The sequence below is a fragment of the Apostichopus japonicus genome, chromosome 9 (genome assembly GCF_037975245.1).
Source record: "Apostichopus japonicus isolate 1M-3 chromosome 9, ASM3797524v1, whole genome shotgun sequence".
In the NCBI taxonomy this organism is placed as follows: Eukaryota; Metazoa; Echinodermata; class Holothuroidea; order Aspidochirotida; family Stichopodidae; genus Apostichopus; species Apostichopus japonicus.
This window is the reverse complement of record NC_092569.1, coordinates 20922734-20942060: the sequence shown is the minus strand read 5'-3', so window position 1 is coordinate 20942060 and position 19327 is coordinate 20922734. Positions and strand designations below refer to the sequence as shown.

The window sequence follows — 19327 nt, the reverse complement described above, 5'->3', positions numbered from 1 at the left end:
AAAGCATAGGATTTTATGTGTATTCATCCTTGTTGAATGGGATGGAGGGTCGGGGAGGGGTGGGGGGTGTCCAATTGACTTGGCTGCCCTATTGGTCGTCTGTTTGCTTTTCTACCTGCTACGTAAAGTTTGATATGTCCTGAAAATTACAGTTTGTACACTATCACTCTATCTAGATCATTGCATGTGGCAAGTGGTGTGGGTTACTATGGAATCAGGTACCGTATACAGGGTCAGACCTCCATAACGCCCTAATAATGTGATATTATGTATAAATAATGTTTTGATGTCATTTCACTAGTTGAGTGGGAATGAGGGGTGGGGATGATTGGAAAGCCCTAATCAGAATATATATGCTGTTGCATGTGCTGTATTCATACAATTTGATATATCATAGAGAAAATAGGGATGTACACTGTTATGGCTTTCTCCTATTGTTTGAGAAAGATTTTTTTTACCATTTCCAACAGCATAGATTAAGGTGATGTATATTAAATGTAATGTCAAAGGGTTTTTTTTTCAACTATTAGGGTCCCCATAATGTGTGTGAGAATTAATGAACAGTCTAATATTAATTTTTGACCATCTTATTTTCACCGTTTCAAAGTTTTGATGTCATTCCAAATTGATGAACTGCTTAATCTCAAATGCATCAGTGTAGAAAATGATCTTGTCCAACTTTTACAGGCTCCACCCATATGTGGAACCATAATGTTGGGCAAAAGGGAGGGGGGGGGGTTGCTGGAGGGGGAAACTGGGAAAGCAGCTATATGTAGGTTAGAGCTATCATTAGGATCAAATATTTGAAAGCATAGGATTTTATGTGTATTCATCCTTGTTGAATGGGATGGAGGGTCGGGGAGGGGTGGGGGGTGTCCAATTGACTTGGCTGCCCTATTGGTCGTCTATTTGCTTTTCTACCTGCTACGTAAAGTTTGATATGTCCTGAAAATTACAGTTTGTACACTATCACTCTATCTAGATCATTGCCTGTGGCAAGTGGTGTGGGTTACTATGGAATCAGGTACCGTATACAGGTTCAGACCTCCATAACGCCCTAATAATGTGATATTATGTATAAATAATGTTTTGATGTCATTTCACTAGTTGAGTGGGAATGAGGGGTGGGGATGATTGGAAAGCCCTAATCAGAATATATATGCTGTTGCATGTGGTGTATTCATACAATTTGATATATTATAGAGAAAATAGGGATGCATGTACACTGTTATGGCTTTCTCCTATTGTTTGAGAAAGATTTTTTTTACCATTTCCAACAGCATACATTAAGGTGATGTATATTAAATGTAATGTCAAAGGGTTTTTTTTTCAACTATTAGGGTCCCAATGTGTGTGAGAATTAATGAACAGTCTAATATTAATTTTTGACCATCTTATTTTCACCGTTTCAAAGTTTTGATGTCATACCAAATTGATGAACTGCTTAATCTCAAATGCATCAGTGTAGAAAATGATCTTGTCCAACTTTTACAGGCTCCACCCATATGTGGAACCATAATGTTGGGCAAAAGGGAGGGGGGGGGGGTTGCTGGTGGGGGAAACTGGGAAAGCAGCTATATGTAGGTTAGAGCTATCATTAGGATCAAATATTTGAAAGCATAGGATTTTATGTTTATTCATCCTTGTTGAATGGGATGGAGGGTAGGGGAGGGGTGGGGGTGTCCAATTGACTTGGCTGCCCTATTGGTCGTCTATTTGCTTTTCTACCTGCTACGTAAAGTTTGATATGTCCTGAAAATTACAGTTTGTACACTATCACTCTATCTAGATCATTGCATGTGGCAAGTGGTGTGGGTTACTATGGAATCAGGTACCGTATACAGGGTCAGACCTCCATAACGCCCTAATAATGTGATATTATGTATAAATAATGTTTTGATGTCATTTCACTAGTTGAGTGGGAATGAGGGGTGGGGATGACTGGAAAGCCCTAATCAGAATATATATGCTGTTGCATGTGCTGTATTCATACAATTTGATATATTATAGAGAAAATAGGGATGTACACTGTTATGGCTTTCTCCTATTGTTTGAGAAAGATTTTTGTTACCATTTCCAACAGCATAGATTAAGGTGATGTATATTAAATGTAATGTCAAAGGTTTTTTTTTTCAACTTTTAGGGTCCCAATGTGTGTGAGAATTAATGAACAGTCTAATATTAATTTTTGACCATCTTATTTTCACCGTTTCAAAGTTTTGATGTCATTCCAAATTGATGAACTGCTTAATCTCAAATGCATCAGTGTAGAAAATGATCTTGTCCAACTTTTACAGGCTCCACCCATCTGTGGAACCATAATGTTGGGCAAAAGGGAGGGGGGGGGGGTTGCTGGAGGGGGAAACTGGGAAAGCAGCTATATGTAGGTTAGAGCTATCATTAGGATCAAATATTTGAAAGCATAGGATTTTATGTGTATTCATCCTTGTTGAATGGGATGGAGGGTCGGGGAGGGGTGGGGGGTGTCCAATTGACTTGGCTGCCCTATTGGTCGTCTGTTTGCTTTTCTACCTGCTACGTAAAGTTTGATATGTCCTGAAAATTACAGTTTGTACACTATCACTCTATCTAGATCATTGCATGTGGCAAGTGGTGTGGGTTACTATGGAATCAGGTACCGTATACAGGGTCAGACCTCCATAACGCCCTAATAATGTGATATTATGTATAAATAATGTTTTGATGTCATTTCACTAGTTGAGTGGGAATGAGGGGTGGGGATGATTGGAAAGCCCTAATCAGAATATATATGCTGTTGCATGTGCTGTATTCATACAATTTGATATATCATAGAGAAAATAGGGATGTACACTGTTATGGCTTTCTCCTATTGTTTGAGAAAGATTTTTTTTACCATTTCCAACAGCATAGATTAAGGTGATGTATATTAAATGTAATGTCAAAGGTTTTTTTTTTCAACTATTAGGGTCCCCATAATGTGTGTGAGAATTAATGAACAGTCTAATATTAATTTTTGACCATCTTATTTTCACCGTTTCAAAGTTTTGATGTCATTCCAAATTGATGAACTGCTTAATCTCAAATGCATCAGTGTAGAAAATGATCTTGTCCAACTTTTACAGGCTCCACCCATATGTGGAACCATAATGTTGGGCAAAAGGGGGGGGGGGGATTGCTGAAGGGGGAAACTGGGAAAGCAGCTATATGTAGGTTAGAGCTATCATTAGGATCAAATATTTGAAAGCATAGGATTTTATGTGTATTCATCCTTGTTGAATGGGATGGAGGGTCGGGGAGGGGTGGGGGGTGTCCAATTGACTTGGCTGCCCTATTGGTCGTCTATTTGCTTTTCTACCTGCTACGTAAAGTTTGATATGTCCTGAAAATTACAGTTTGTACACTATCACTCTATCTAGATCATTGCATGTGGCAAGTGGTGTGGGTTACTATGGAATCAGGTACCGTATACAGGGTCAGACCTCCATAACGCCCTAATAATGTGATATTATGTATAAATAATGTTTTGATGTCATTTCACTAGTTGAGTGGGAATCAGGGGTGGGGATGATTGGAAAGCCCTAATCAGAATATATATGCTGTTGCATGTGCTGTATTCATACAATTTGATATATCATAGAGAAAATAGGGATGTACACTGTTATGGCTTTCTCCTATTGTTTGAGAAAGATTTTTTTTAACATTTCCAACAGCATAGATTAAGGTGATGTATATTAAATGTAATGTCAAAGGTTTTTTTTTTTTCAACTATTAGGGTCCCCATAATGTGTGTGAGAATTAATGAACAGTCTAATATTAATTTTTGACCATCTTATTTTCACCGTTTCAAAGTTTTGATGTCATTCCAAATTGATGAACTGCTTAATCTCAAATGCATCAGTGTAGAAAATGATCTTGTCCAACTTTTACAGGCTCCACCCATATGTGGAACCATAATGTTGGGCAAAAGGGGGGGGGGGGATTGCTGGAGGGGGAAACTGGGAAAGCAGCTATATGTAGGTTAGAGCTATCATTAGGATCAAATATTTGAAAGCATAGGATTTTATGTGTATTCATCCTTGTTGAATGGGATGGAGGGTCGGGGGAGGGGTGGGGGGTGTCCAATTGACTTGGCTGCCCTATTGGTCGTCTATTTGCTTTTCTACCTGCTACGTAAAGTTTGATATGTCCTGAAAATTACAGTTTGTACACTATCACTCTATCTAGATCATTGCATGTGGCAAGTGATGTGGGTTACTATGGAATCAGGTACCGTATACAGGGTCAGACCTCCATAACGCCCTAATAATGTGATATTATGTATAAATAATGTTTTGATGTCATTTCACTAGTTGAGTGGGAATGAGGGGTGGGGATGATTGGAAAGCCCTAATCAGAATATATATGCTGTTGCATGTGCTGTATTCATACAATTTGATATATTATAGAGAAAATAGGGATGTACACTGTTATGGCTTTCTCCTATTGTTTGAGAAAGATTTTTGTTACCATTTCCAACAGCATAGATTAAGGTGATGTATATTAGATGTAATGTCAAAGGTTTTTTTTTTTTTTCAACTATTAGGGTCCCAATGTGTGTGAGAATTAATGAACAGTCTAATATTAATTTTTGACCATCTTATTTTCACCGTTTCAAAGTTTTGATGTCATTCCAAATTGATGAACTGCTTAATCTCAAATGCATCAGTGTAGAAAATGATCTTGTCCAACTTTTACAGGCTCCACCCATATGTGGAACCATAATGTTGGGCAAAAGGGGGGGGGGGATTGCTGAAGGGGGAAACTGGGAAAGCAGCTATATGTAGGTTAGAGCTATCATTAGGATCAAATATTTGAAAGCATAGGATTTTATGTGTATTCATCCTTGTTGAATGGGATGGAGGGTCGGGGAGGGGTGGGGGGTGTCCAATTGACTTGGCTGCCCTATTGGTCGTCTATTTGCTTTTCTACCTGCTACGTAAAGTTTGATATGTCCTGAAAATTACAGTTTGTACACTATCACTCTATCTAGATCATTGCATGTGGCAAGTGGTGTGGGTTACTATGGAATCAGGTACCGTATACAGGGTCAGACCTCCATAACGCCCTAATAATGTGATATTATGTATAAATAATGTTTTGATGTCATTTCACTAGTTGAGTGGGAATGAGGGGTGGGGATGATTGGAAAGCCCTAATCAGAATATATATGCTGTTGCATGTGCTGTATTCATACAATTTGATATATCATAGAGAAAATAGGGATGTACACTGTTATGGCTTTCTCCTATTGTTTGAGAAAGATTTTTTTTACCATTTCCAACAGCATACATTAAGGTGATGTATATTAAATGTAATGTCAAAGGGTTTTTTTTTTCAACTATCAGGGTCCCAATGTGTGTGAGAATTAATGAACAGTCTAATATTAACTTTTGACCATCTTATTTTCACCGTTTCAAAGTTTTGATGTCATTCCAAATTGATGAACTGCTTAATCTCAAATGCATCAGTGTAGAAAATGATCTTGTCCAACTTTTACAGGCTCCACCCATATGTGGAACCATAATGTTGGGCAAAAGGGAGGGGGGGGGGGTTGCTGGAGGGGGAAACTGGGAAAGCAGCTATATGTAGGTAAGAGCTATCATTAGGATCAAATATTTGAAAGCATAGGATTTTATGTGTATTCATCCTTGTTGAATGGGATGGAGGGTAGGGGAGGGGTGGGGGGTGTCCAATTGACTTGGCTGCCCTATTGGTCGTCTATTTGCTTTTCTACCTGCTACGTAAAGTTTGATATGTCCTGAAAATTACAGTTTGTACACTATCACTCTATCTAGATCATTGCATGTGGCAAGTGGTGTGGGTTACTATGGAATCAGGTACCGTATACAGGGTCAGACCTCCATAACGCCCTAATAATGTGATATTATGTATAAATAATGTTTTGATGTCATTTCACTAGTTGAGTGGGAATGAGGGGTGGGGATGATTGGAAAGCCCTAATCAGAATATATATGCTGTTGCATGCATGTATTCATACAATTTGATATATCATAGAGAAAATAGGGATGTACACTGTTATGGCTTTCTCCTATTGTTTGAGAAAGATTTTTTTTACCATTTCCAACAGCATAGATTAAGGTGATGTATATTAAATGTAAAGTAGAAGGTTTTTTCCCAACTATTAGGGTCCCCATAATGTGTGTGAGAATTTAATGAACAGTCTAATATTAATTTTTGACCATCTTATTTTCACCGTTTCAAAGTTTTGATGTCATTCCAAGTTGATGAACTGCTTAATCTCAAATGCATCAGTGTAGAAAATGATCTTGTCCAACTTTTACAGGCTCCACCCATATGTGGAACCATAATGTTGGGCAAAAGGGAGGGGGGGGGGTTGCTGGAGGGGGAAACTGGGAAAGCAGCTATATGTAGGTTAGAGCTATCATTAGGATCAAATATTTGAAAGCATAGGATTTTATGTGTATTCATCCTTGTTGAATGGGATGGAGGGTAGGGGAGGGGTGGGGGGTGTCCAATTGACTTGGCTGCCCTATTGGTCGTCTATTTGCTTTTCTACCTGCTACGTAAAGTTTGATATGTCCTGAAAATTACAGTTTGTACACTATCACTCTATCTAGATCATTGCATGGGGCAAGTGGTGTGAGTTACTATGGAATCAGGTACCGTATACAGGGTCAGACCCTCATAACGCCCTAATAATGTGATATTATGTATAAATAATGTTTTGATGTCATTCCACTAGTTGAGTGGGAATGAGGGGTGGGGATGATTGGAAAGCCCTAATCAGAATATATGCTGTTGCATGTGCTGTATTCATACAATTTGATATATTATAGAGAAAATAGGGATGTACACTGTTATGGCTTTCTCCTATTGTTTGAGAAAGATTTTTTTTACCATTTCCAACAGCATAGATTAAGGTGATGTATATTAAATGTAATGTCAAAGGGTTTTTTTTTTCAACTATTAGGGTCCCAATGTGTGTGAGAATTAATGAACAGTCTAATATTAATTTTTGACCATCTTATTTTCACCGTTTCAAAGTTTTGATGTCATTCCAAATTGATGAACTGCTTAATCTCAAATGCATCAGTGTAGAAAATGATCTTGTCCAACTTTTACAGGCTCCACCCATATGTGGAACCATAATGTTGGGCAAAAGGGAGGGGGGGGGGGTTGCTGGAGGGGGAAACTGGGAAAGCAGCTATATGTAGGTTAGAGCTATCATTAGGATCAAATATTTGAAAGCATAGGATTTTATGTGTATTCATCCTTGTTGAATGGGATGGAGGGTAGGGGAGGGGTGGGGGGTGTCCAATTGACTTGGCTGCCCTATTGGTTGTCTATTTGCTTTTCTACCTGCTACGTAAAGTTTGATATGTCCTGAAAATTACAGTTAGTACACTATCACTCTATCTAGATCATTGCATGTGGCAAGTGGTGTGGGTTACTATGGAATCAGGTACCGTATACAGGGTCAGACCTCCATAACGCCCTAATAATATGATATTATGTATAAATAATGTTTTGATGTCATTTCACTAGTTGAGTGGGAATCAGGGGTGGGGATGATTGGAAAGCCCTAATCAGAATATATATGCTGTTGCATGTGCTGTATTCATACAATTTGATATATCATAGAGAAAATAGGGATGTACACTGTTATGGCTTTCTCCTATTGTTTGAGAAAGATTTTTTTACCATTTCCAACAGCATAGATTAAGGTGATGTATATTAAATGTAAAGTAGAAGTTTTTTTTTCCAACTATTAGGGTCCCCATAATGTGTGTGAGAATTTAATGAACATTCTAATATTAATTTTTGACCATCTTATTTTCACCGTTTCAAAGTTTTGATGTCATTCCAAATTGATGAACTGCTTAATCTCAAATACATCAGTGTAGAAAATGATCTTGTCCAACTTTTACAGGCTCCACCTATATGTGGGTGTAGCCATCATGTGGGGCAATAAGGGGGGGGGGTTGCTGGAGGGGGAAACTGGGAAAGCAGCTATATGTAGGTTAGAGCTATTGCTAGTACCCCCACACACTATACTGTTTACCAAGATTTATGTAGGTTGACTAGTTTCTTGTCTGAGATAAGATGTAAAGGCTGAAAAATATTAATTCAAAGACTTGTTTTCAATAAAAAACACATATTCAAGTTCAGACATAGAAACTACCTTGAGTTGCCACTTCCAATATTCACATAAAAGGACTCCAAAGTTAAAACAATTCTCCAATATAAAAATCAGTGCCCCCACACACTATACTGTAGATCAAGATTGATATAAGGTGTGCTGTTTCTTGTCTGAAATATGAGGTAAAAGTCTGTGGGAACAGGAACGCTTTTAAAACTATATTACTACTGGATCTAATTTAAGGATACAATAACTTTTGCATATTGAAGGGTGCATCAAAGTATATACAAAGTTATCTCATGTACACATATCTTTGAATTCTTTCTGAAATTGTTTTTATCATATACCAGTACATTTGAGAGTTATTTTTGAAATTCATTGTATTCAAGCAATGCATACATATTACAGAAACACACATTAGTATTAGAACCAGTCCCCCTATTGAGGTATGTGTGCAGACAGCTCACAGTTTTAATCACTGACATGAATTTCTTATTTTGTCAAGATATCATGAAACCTATATAAACTGCATTACTACTGTGTCTATTTTAAAGGTACAATCATAATTTTGAATAATGAAGGGTGCATTAAAGTATATGCTAAGTTATCTCATCCCTTTTGGAAAACACTGATGGAATTCTGAAAAAGTAAACGGTGAGGTTACCTAGCTGGTCTTTTCAATGCGTGAGTAGGAAACTGGTCTTTAATTGGCATTACAACAAACTTGGTATACCTTGCAAAATACTGAAAAGTTAACATGTACACATATCTTTGACTTCTTCCTGAAATTGTTTTTATCATATACCAGTTCATTTGAGAGTTATGTTTGAAATTCATTGTATTGAAGCAATGCATGTATATTACAGGAACACACATTAGTATTAGAACCAGTTACACTGTTGAGTAATGTGTGCAGGGTGCATCAAAGTATATACAAAGTTATCTCATCCACTATTGGAAAACACTGATGGAAATTCGGAAAAAGAAAACGTTGAGGGTACCTAGCTAGTCTTTTCAATGCGTGAGTAGGAAACTGGTCTTAAATTGGCATTACACAAACTTGGTATACCTTGCAAAATACTGAAAAGTTAAGGTCAATACTTGGGAAAACATGGGATGAGGTGGTCTATATCAGTGAGCTAAATGCGCGGCTAATTCCATGCTATCTTTGAATTATACTCTTTGAATTATAGTTGCATATATGTCATAAATGGGCGTAGGAATGATTTGTGTGCACCCTACTTGGCTTAAGTGAGCAGTAATAACTGCATTTGTGAAGATCGATGCTGTCATAGTGACTAAAACAGTCCATTTGAGTGCATTCAGGGTAGATGTACAGAGCTCCCAACTGACCCTCATTTCGCGGGTTGGACCCGCATTCTAACACCCAAACCCGCTGACCCGCGCAAGTGTCCGAAAAACCCGCATTGTCATTGTCAAGTATACATAAAAAAATTGCATCAAATTTTGACTTAGCAACCATCATTTCTTTAGCATTTAGCATAATGGTTACATCTCTATGTTCCGACGTCTCTATGTTCCGACGTCTCTATGTTCCGACATCTCTATGTTCCGACATCTCTATGTTCCGACGTCTCTATGTTCCAACAATTTTTTTGGACTCTAATTTTTTTTACCCAAATTTTTTCGGACTCAATTTTTTGGACCAAAATTGTTGACCAACATGTTTTCGGACCAACTTTTTTCGGACCAAAATTATTTTAGACCAACATATTTTTATGACCAATTTTTTTTTGGACCAAAATTTTTGACACCAACATGTTTTCGGACCAACTTTTTTCGGACCAAAATTTTTTTTGACCAAACTGATTTTGGTCCCAAAAAGTTTGAGTACAAACAATTAAATTTCGGGTCACAAGCAATTTTCGGTCACAAGCACTATTTGGGTCATAACAAACTTTGGGCCCTTTTTTTCTTGAAAAAAATTTGGTGCGTCCAAAAAATTGTGTCCCCAAAAAGGTAGGTCAGAAAAATTGTTGGTCCAAAAAAATTGAGTCCCCCCCAAAAAAATTGGGTCCCAAAAAATTTGGGGCCCAAAAAATTAAGTCCCCCCAAAAAATTTGGTCCGAAAAATGGGGGACAAAAAATATTGAGTCTCCAAAAAAAAATTGGGTCCGAAAAAATTTGGGTCAAAAAAATTAGAGTCCAAACAATTTGTCGGAACATAGAGACGGCGGAACATAGAGACGTCGGAACATAGGGATGTCACCAGCATAATAGAGTATAAAACCTCCTTTACAGCATCATTTGAACCACAAATTAGCCTATATTTCTTTTCATTGGGGTGAGCAGCGAACATTTTCATGCCACGGGAAGAATGAATTATCACCTACTATTCAATTTATTGATGTTACACACAAAAAAATGCATATTTCTCAGAAAATATTGGGTGACAAAAGAATTCAAAATGGGGGACACCCCCTCCCCTTATAACCCTCCCCCAGGACGGCGATTCGTGGCATGGACCCGCATTTGCCTTCTCAAGAGTTGGGAGCTATGGGTGTATGTCTTCGAACACAAATAGGTTTCTCTCCATGCCATATGTAGCACAGAGAACATATCCCTGTAGAATCTTTGCCCTCTTTCAGCTGATCACTTAACTGACCTCCAAGGTAATAACACCTCTGCATTAGTATGACCTTGGCCATACTCACAACACACTCAGTGACCATCAGCTACTTCAGGCCTTTTCATACAGTTTATATTCACACAGTGCAAACAATAACAATGTGTTAAGTCATCATATGCATGTGTATAGCCTATGCTTGCAGTGTGGCTATGTTATAACAGGTGAACATGTATTGCAGGGATGAAATGTTGAAATTAAGTTAATGGACCATGAACATTTCATTTTGTTTAAATTTCCAAGGAATAGGGATTGTAGTAGCTCTAGGCCTATAGTCAACCAGCTTAGCTTTGAGCAGAAGCAAAAAATGCAGGATTAACACATTTTTTTTATAAGTTTTAGCTGGTGAATGTGCCAAGCAAGTCTGTAGCAACTTCCCAGGCTAAGCAAACTGTATGTAATTATGTACTAAGCAAACTAGACATAGTATGGGAGCCTCTATGACCATATTGTGTGTTATACCAGTTAAGCAAGCTTTATCCTGTAGTTTGTCACATCAACTTCAGTTGTCGGGTTTGGACCCCAGAATTCCCTGAAAGACCCCAATACAGGTGACACCTTATCTTGCACATGGACCAAACTGTGGCAAAAGGAAGTTATAAGAAGAGAAAAAGTTGCAATGTTCCTTGTCTGGAAGGGGCTGTTTAGTCACCACGCAGCTGATTCAGTTAGTTCAGTTACAGTAGTTCAGACAAACCATTAACCAAAATGCCTGTTCATGAGATTACAAAAAAAAAATGAATATAAAGGACAAGAGTATGGTTGAATAGGTTTCATCATCAGGTTCCTTTCCCCCTTCCCTCTCATCATACATTGTACATTATTGAAACTTGGTCATAAGGAGCTGCTACTAGTGGGTCTTATGCAGCCTTGAGTGACCAAATCCACTTTTCACATCACATCACATTACCAGTGAGCTACTTTGGCTTCTACTGTACTATTTATCATACCCCTAACCTATCTGTCTCTCAAGCTAACCTCAGAAACCAAAGCCTGGCAGTCACCTTACAGTAAAACTATAGGCTTTGGGTACATACATAGTCCATTTACAATCCACTATACTCTCCTTGAAAATGAAAACAGCTAATGAAATATTTATGACCTCTGTTGTAAAGTATAACTGAGCTAGCTAGGTCTTTATGGTAGGCTCTCAGTATCAAATCGTGGGCAATTGACATACCAGGCGCGTATCCAGGGGGGGTGTGGGGGCACGCGCCCCCCCAGGTAAGAAAAAGAAGAGAGAAAAAAAGAGAGAAGAAAAAAGGAAAAAAGAGGGGGAAAAAGAGGAGGAAGGAGAGGAAAGAAGGGAAAAGAAAAAGAGGAAAGAGAGAAAGGAGAAAAAGGAGAGAACAGAAGAAAAACCCCAAGACACCAGGAAGAGAAAGAGGAACAGTGACATAATTACAGCACTGATCCCTATTATATACACAGGGTAGTCAGTGACGGATCGAGAAGGGGCGTCCACCTCAGACTACCCCTTACACCGACAACTCCATTTTTGACATTTCCATTTTCCTCTCACTAATGTTTATATATATATATATATATTTATATATATATGCTATATATGTATATATATATATATATGCTATATATATATATATGCTATATATATATATATATGCTATAGATATATATATGCTATATATATATATATATATATATATGCTATATATAGTATATCATGGCGCGTGTGTATGTATGGACGCCTTAAACAATTGTAAATTTGTGTTATGAAACCAATTGTGGCTGGTCTTGAACTCGACTTAGTCGTCGGGGAACATGACGCATTTCGGTATTAGCCCAGGATCTATATCCGAACTGCGCTAGACATATGTCCTTCGATGCAACACTCATCCAGAGATAAAATGTTATACAACGCGAACTTAATGCTAATTGTTACCCCACCCCTAGTACCGTAACTCATACAATGAATCTAAAAATAAAAAATTCCGCATGCGATTTGAGAATTGAGCACATTTCCTGCTAATATCATGTAGTGGATCCAAAGGTGTATCATTGCCGGCGGGGGGGGGGGGGGCGGACCAGGGGCATATCCAGGATTTTCCAATAGGGGGGGCGTCAGGCATGAATGATCGCCGTCCTGGGGGATGGGTCTAAGGGGAGGGGGTGGACAATTTTTGCTTTCAAAGAAGGGGTGAAATGCAAAATGGTGCCATATGCATGGGCGGCGATCCGTACTTCCGAGTGGGGGGGGGGGGGATATGACCTTGTTGACTATCTAAGCTTAGCGCCACCATGAGTTGGCGCGAAGCGTACAAGAAAATTTTGGGATTAACAAACCCTCTAGATGGCCAGAAACGGCACTTCCCGAGGGTGCATATATGTACTATATCAATACCGTGGGCGCAATAATACATTTTGTTGTTATAGGGCCAATGAAGCCTACAGTCAACTATTCTTGCTTTATAAAGACGCTTTATTTGAAAAGATCGCACTGCGTTTATGGTAGGCGAGATATGAAGCTAAAAAAGAGCCGTACATTAACAATGATGCATAAATGTAGGCATGAAAATATTCTTATCCCTGGCATTTGGTGGGGGGATATGGTGTATTACATCCCCTCCATCCATTTTCATGGGGGATATATCCCCCCTTCCCCCCCAGGATCGCCGCCCATGGCCATATGTGATCCATTTTTCGACCTTAATAATAAGCAACATTTCCAGTAAATATGAACACAAAATGCACAATTTAGTATGGCTGGCATGTCACTTAGTGTTTATAGTGATAATACAAACACAATTACCATCTATGTTTCTAAAACTATTATGCCGCCGAACTTCGCCAGAACCTTTTTCTGGCAAACAAAATATAAAGCATACGGGAGGGGGGGGGGGGGTTGAGCGATCACCGACATCTCACTTAAAGGTCGTCATCAATTTTTTTATATTTTTGGCTAAACTTTTTTTTTTTGGTGACGGCCAATAGGGGGTGCGCACGCCTGTTGCGCCCCCCCTGGATACGCCCCTGGGGCGGACGAACACATTACTTCTTGAGATTGTTCCCACCTGCATGAAAACGCGTGCCCCACAACCCTACGCCCGCCCCTCTAATCGCTTCCCGATGAGTTACGAAACCAGACCCATCGTATACAAAATTCTACTTGGATTATTTGTCCCCTGATTTTTTTCTGTTGATGCCCATGCATTTCCCCAAACTAAATTTCTAAGCCATGAGATCTAAAACTTAAGGAGGCTTGGGAGCATCATTGGGTCTGGGAAGTGTTATTTCCGGTGATCTGGGAGGTATATTTGCCAAAAATTTCTTGTACGCTACGTGCGAACCCATGGTCGCGCTTCCCTTAGATAGTATCAGAGAACAGACACGCGTCCCCACCATTATCCACGACTGATCTGCGCCCATGCACCAATAAATTAACTGTGTCTGAATTTTCGAAATTTCCCTGACCAACATTCCTAAACAATCTTCCATCTTCTCGCGCAATTTTGACCGGTCTGTTAGGGGTTGAAGGAGGTTTTTCTGTATTGGCTGTCCATAGATAAAATTTTGTGCAACATTTTGGGTATGTTTTGAAGTGAATTTATTTCACGAGAAGTGTGAATTTTCAAATTCTGAACGAATAATGGGCTTAAAACCTTGAAAAGTGGGACTGACAGGTATTGTGGGCCGCGGCGTAGAATCACCTACAAAAGCAATGATCCACAGGAGATGCGATGTGGTCGAACATGATGTGTGACTGGTGACAATCTTCAAAAAGATTATGGATGGAAATTGGGAAAATACTTGATTTACTCAGGCAAAAGTGAACATCTAGTGGGTCATTTTCAAGCCCGAGATGTGCCATTTCCGGTAATCTGAGGGGTGTCAAAACGAGAAATATTCTTGTACGCTGCGCGCCAACCTATGGTGGCGCTCCGCTTAGATAGTCATTCGCTCCCCCCGGGTTAGAAAATCCTGGATACGCCCCTGCATCAAGGGCGGAGGAAGCACTTTTAATCTGGGGGGCACTGACATCAAAAGGCACTTTGCAGAAATTAGATTGGACTGATGCAGCCTTATATTTAGTACCCTTCATAACTCTTATTGTATTATCTTATTTGCGTATACACATCACTCCATCAACGCCCCCCCCCCCCTCAAGGAAAATATGCATACTAGCACTGCAATATCCAATGTGCAAATTGGGAAACAAGGAACAAGTTTTCTTTTGAGACAAAATGAGGTGAAATCATGCTAGTTGCTAATGTAGGAATCTTTCGAATTAGAGTTTATTTCTTGCTAATATCTTAACAATTTTTTTTCCATTCAAAATAGTTTTGAGTTTGACCCACAGAAATTCATTAAAAGTCAAGGGCGCATCCAGGATTTGCAAAGTTGTATGCGCGACTATCTGAGCGGAGCGCCACCATCGGTTGGCGCAGAGCTTAGAAGAAAATTTTTGGTTTTACAAACCCCTCAGATGGCAAGAAACGGCCTTCCCGAGTGTTCATTCTGGTTCCCTGGCCTCTTGCTAACTTGAGACACCTCAATTTTTATGTAGAAAAGGGGCACATTTTTAACCTGAGGAAAAGTGGGGGGGCACGTGCCTCCTGTGCCCCCCCGGTTCCGCCGCCCTTGCCCTGCATACTGATGTAAATCGACATATATGTATATGTAAGGTTGGAACATACTGTAGAGGTGTCAGAACAGATTAGAGATTATTGCATGCAGTTAGGTGTGTTTAACATCTATATGTAGCTTTAGAAATCAAGAGAACTTTAACCATAATTTTTTGCATTGGAGAGCTCTGCTGTAGTTCCTAGGCTGATAAATAAATGCTGTAGATATGATAGTGATTCTGAGTTTTGTAGGGCATTATTGATGTTAATTATAAAAAAACACATACAACAGGCGTGTAGGCCTACAGTAGTTAAAGGGACATCAGATTTATGCCCGATGCTGAGATTGAAGACTGACAAACAGTGTATGGGAATATTTTGATTTTCAAAAACCAGGTTTATAGCTATGTGATAGGCCACATGCCGCTAAAGAGGGAATTTTGAAGTGAATCCCATAATCTTCAGTGGTCATGTTATCAAACTATATATATACTTTATGTAGGCATTCATTGGTATGATACTATCCTTGTTATACGAGTGATTCATCACGGCACCTTCTATGTAACCTGCTAAACACTACACTGTGTAATAGGTTCAGGCTCATTCATGGTCGAAAATTTAAATAAAAAATAATGAGACATCCACGTGCAAAATAATCCCCAAATTATGATGGCATCCCTGGGTTCAAAAAGGAGGATTAATGCTTTATTTTTGTATCCTTGATGGACAGAACATTCCCAGAGACACTACATGTGTACTAAAGTGGTATGTATAAATACAATTGAGATTGGTCAGTGTTTGGACTGTCATTAGGCCAAATATGAGCTCAAATATGTGTTTTTGTTTTTTTTTGGTTCAATACATACAAAACACATGTTTGAGCTCAGACTTGTGCAAATTTTCCACAACCTAGTACTCCAAACTGAAAACAGTACCCCAAATTATACCGTATATCAAGATAGTTGTGCTAGTTTTGTCTCTAAAATTAGAAGTTAAAGTTGGAAAAGTTTAGTTTAAAGATTTGTTAACAACAAAAAAACACATATTTGAGCTCAGTCATAGCAAGTAACTTGATTTTTCATTTCAGATTATCACATACAAGGACTCCAAAGTTAAAACAGTACTCCAAAATAAAGTGCAGTACCCCCACACACTGTACTGTATATCAAGAGTTGTATAAGGTGCACTTGTTTTTTGTCTGAAATATGAAGTAAATATGCATATATTCACAGTCAATTTCAGTATATTAATTTGGCATGAGAATATTGAGGTATGCAATTGTTTGCACTGTTAGTTAGTTGGTAATATTCACAGTCAATTTCAATTTATTCAAGTTTTCATATTCTATTAATATTGGTTTTGTTTGAGGAGTGAATTATAAGAAAGAATTTTACTGGCTTATACCACAATGGAACAGTAATATCTGAAATAAGGAAACACACAATATTCAGTGTACCAGACTCACTTTTGATGTACTTTTTATAATGTATAATTTTATTATGTTAAATTCAGATATAAATGATAAGAATATACATGTGGAAAATAGAACTGCCTGGTCAGTTTCCAGTTCATCACTATCATAGAACTTGTATTTTGAAGGTGCGTGACAGAAAGTCCCACTTATTGAGAGGACACAAATCAGTCCCCCAATGTACTGTTCAAAATGTGCCAACGTAATGGTCCCCCAAATGTAGAGAGGGTTTGTATGCATGGTCTAACCCTGTGTACGGTACTTGATTCCATAGTAACCCACACCAATTGCTGCGTGCAATGGGCTAGATAGTGTACAAACTGTGATTTTCAAGACATATCAAACTTTATTTAGCAGGGATAAAAGCAAATAGTCTCCTGCCCTGCCCAGCCCACCCCCTCCCCACCCTCCATCCCATTCAACACATAAAATCCTATGCTTTCAAATATTTGATATTAATGAGATCTCAAACCTATGTACCTGCATTCCTAGTTGCCCCCTGCAGCAACCCCCCCCCCCGCACCCCTAACTGCACCACATGATGGATCCACATATGGGTGGAGCCTGTAAAAGTTGTACAAGGTAATTTTCTACACTGATGTATTTGAGATTAAGCAGTTCACCAATTTGGAATGACATTGAAACTCTGAATTGGTGGAAATAAGATGTTCAAAAGTTAATATTAGACTGTTCCTTAAATTCTCACACACATAATGGGGACCTAAAAGTTGAAAAAAAAACTTTTACCTAGCATTTAATATACATCACCTCAATCTATACTGTTGAAAATGGTGAAAACAACCCAGCAACCCCCTTCCCCCCAACCCCTAACTGCCCCACATGATGGATCCACATATGGGTGGAGCCTGTAAAACTTGTACAAGGTAATTTTCTACACTGATATATTTGAGATTAAGCAGTTTCCCAATTTGGGATGACATGGAAACCTTGAAATGGTGGAAATAAGATGGTCAAAAATTAATGGTAGATGTTCATTAAATTCTCACATACATAATGGGACCCTAAAAGTTGAAAACAAAAATAAAATTACCTATCATTTAATGCACCTTAATCTGTGCTGTTGGAAATGGTAAAAAAAATCTTTCTCAAACAATAGGAGAAAACCGTAACAGTGTACATAGCATATGCAACAGTGTATTTTCTCAATAGCGCTTTCCAATCACCTCCACCCCTCATTCCCACTCAACTAGTGGAATGATATGAAAACATTATTAAGACATAAATTCACAATATTAGGGCATTATGTAGGTCTAACCCTGTATACGGTACCTGATTCCATAGTAACTGACACCAACTGCCCCATGCACTGAGCTAGATAGTGTGATAGTGTACAATCTGTCATTTTCAAGACATATCAAACTTTATGTAGCAGGGATAAAAGCAAATTATGTCCAAGAGGGCAGCCAAGTCACTTGGATCCACCCCCCCCCCCCCCACTGACCCTCCATCCCATTCAACAAGGATGAATACACATAAAATCCTATGCTTTCAAATATTTGATTTTAATGAGATCTCAAACCTATGTACCTGCATTCCCAGTTTCCCTCTACAGCAACCCCCGCCCCCCCACCCCCGCACCCCTAACTGCACCACATGATGGATCCACATATGGGTGGAGCCTGTAAAAGTTGTACAAGGTAATTTTCTACACTGATGTATTTGAGTCTAAGCAGTTTACCAATTTGGAATGACATCGAAACTTTGAAACGATGGAAATAAGATGGTCAAAAATTAATATTAGACTTCATTAAATTCTCACACACATTATGGGGACCCTAATAGTTGAAAAAAAAAACATTCTACATTACATTTAATATACATCACCTTAATCTATGCTGTTGGAAATGGTAAATAAAATCTTTCTGGAACAATATGAGAAAATCAAAACAGTGTACAACCCTATTTTCTCTGAGATATATCAAATTGTATGAATGTAGCATATATGCAACAGCGTATTTTCTTAATGGCGCTTTCCAATCGTAACCACCCCTCATTCCCACTCAACTAGTGGAATGATATGAAAACATTATTTAGACATAATATCACAATATTAGGGCATTATGGAGGTCTAACCCTGTATACGGTACCTGATTCCATACTAACTGACACCAACTGCCCCATGCAATGAGCTAGGTAGTGAGATAGTGTACAATCTGTCATTTTCAAGACATATCAAACTTTATGTAGCAGGGATAAAAGCAAATTATGTCCAAGAGGGCAGCCAAGTCACTTGGATCCATCCCCCCCTGCCACACTGACCCTCCATCCCATTCAACAAGGATGAATTCGCATAAAATCCTATGCTTTCAAATATTTGATCCTAATGAGAGCTCAAACCTGCTTTCCCAGTTGCAGCAACAGTGTACAACCCTATTTTCTCTGAGATATATCAAATTGTATGAATGTAGCATATGCAACAGCGTATTTTCTCAATAGCGCTTTCCAATCACCTCCGCCCCTCA

The 19327-nt window shown here is 38.7% G+C and overlaps 1 protein-coding gene across 1 annotated transcript in view; it reads left to right on the top strand.

The window, feature by feature from the left end:
- LOC139974046 (microfibril-associated glycoprotein 4-like) overlaps positions 1 to 19327 on the top strand; it is a 107312-nt gene that overhangs the window by 66598 nt on the left and 21387 nt on the right. The window lies entirely within an intron of this gene.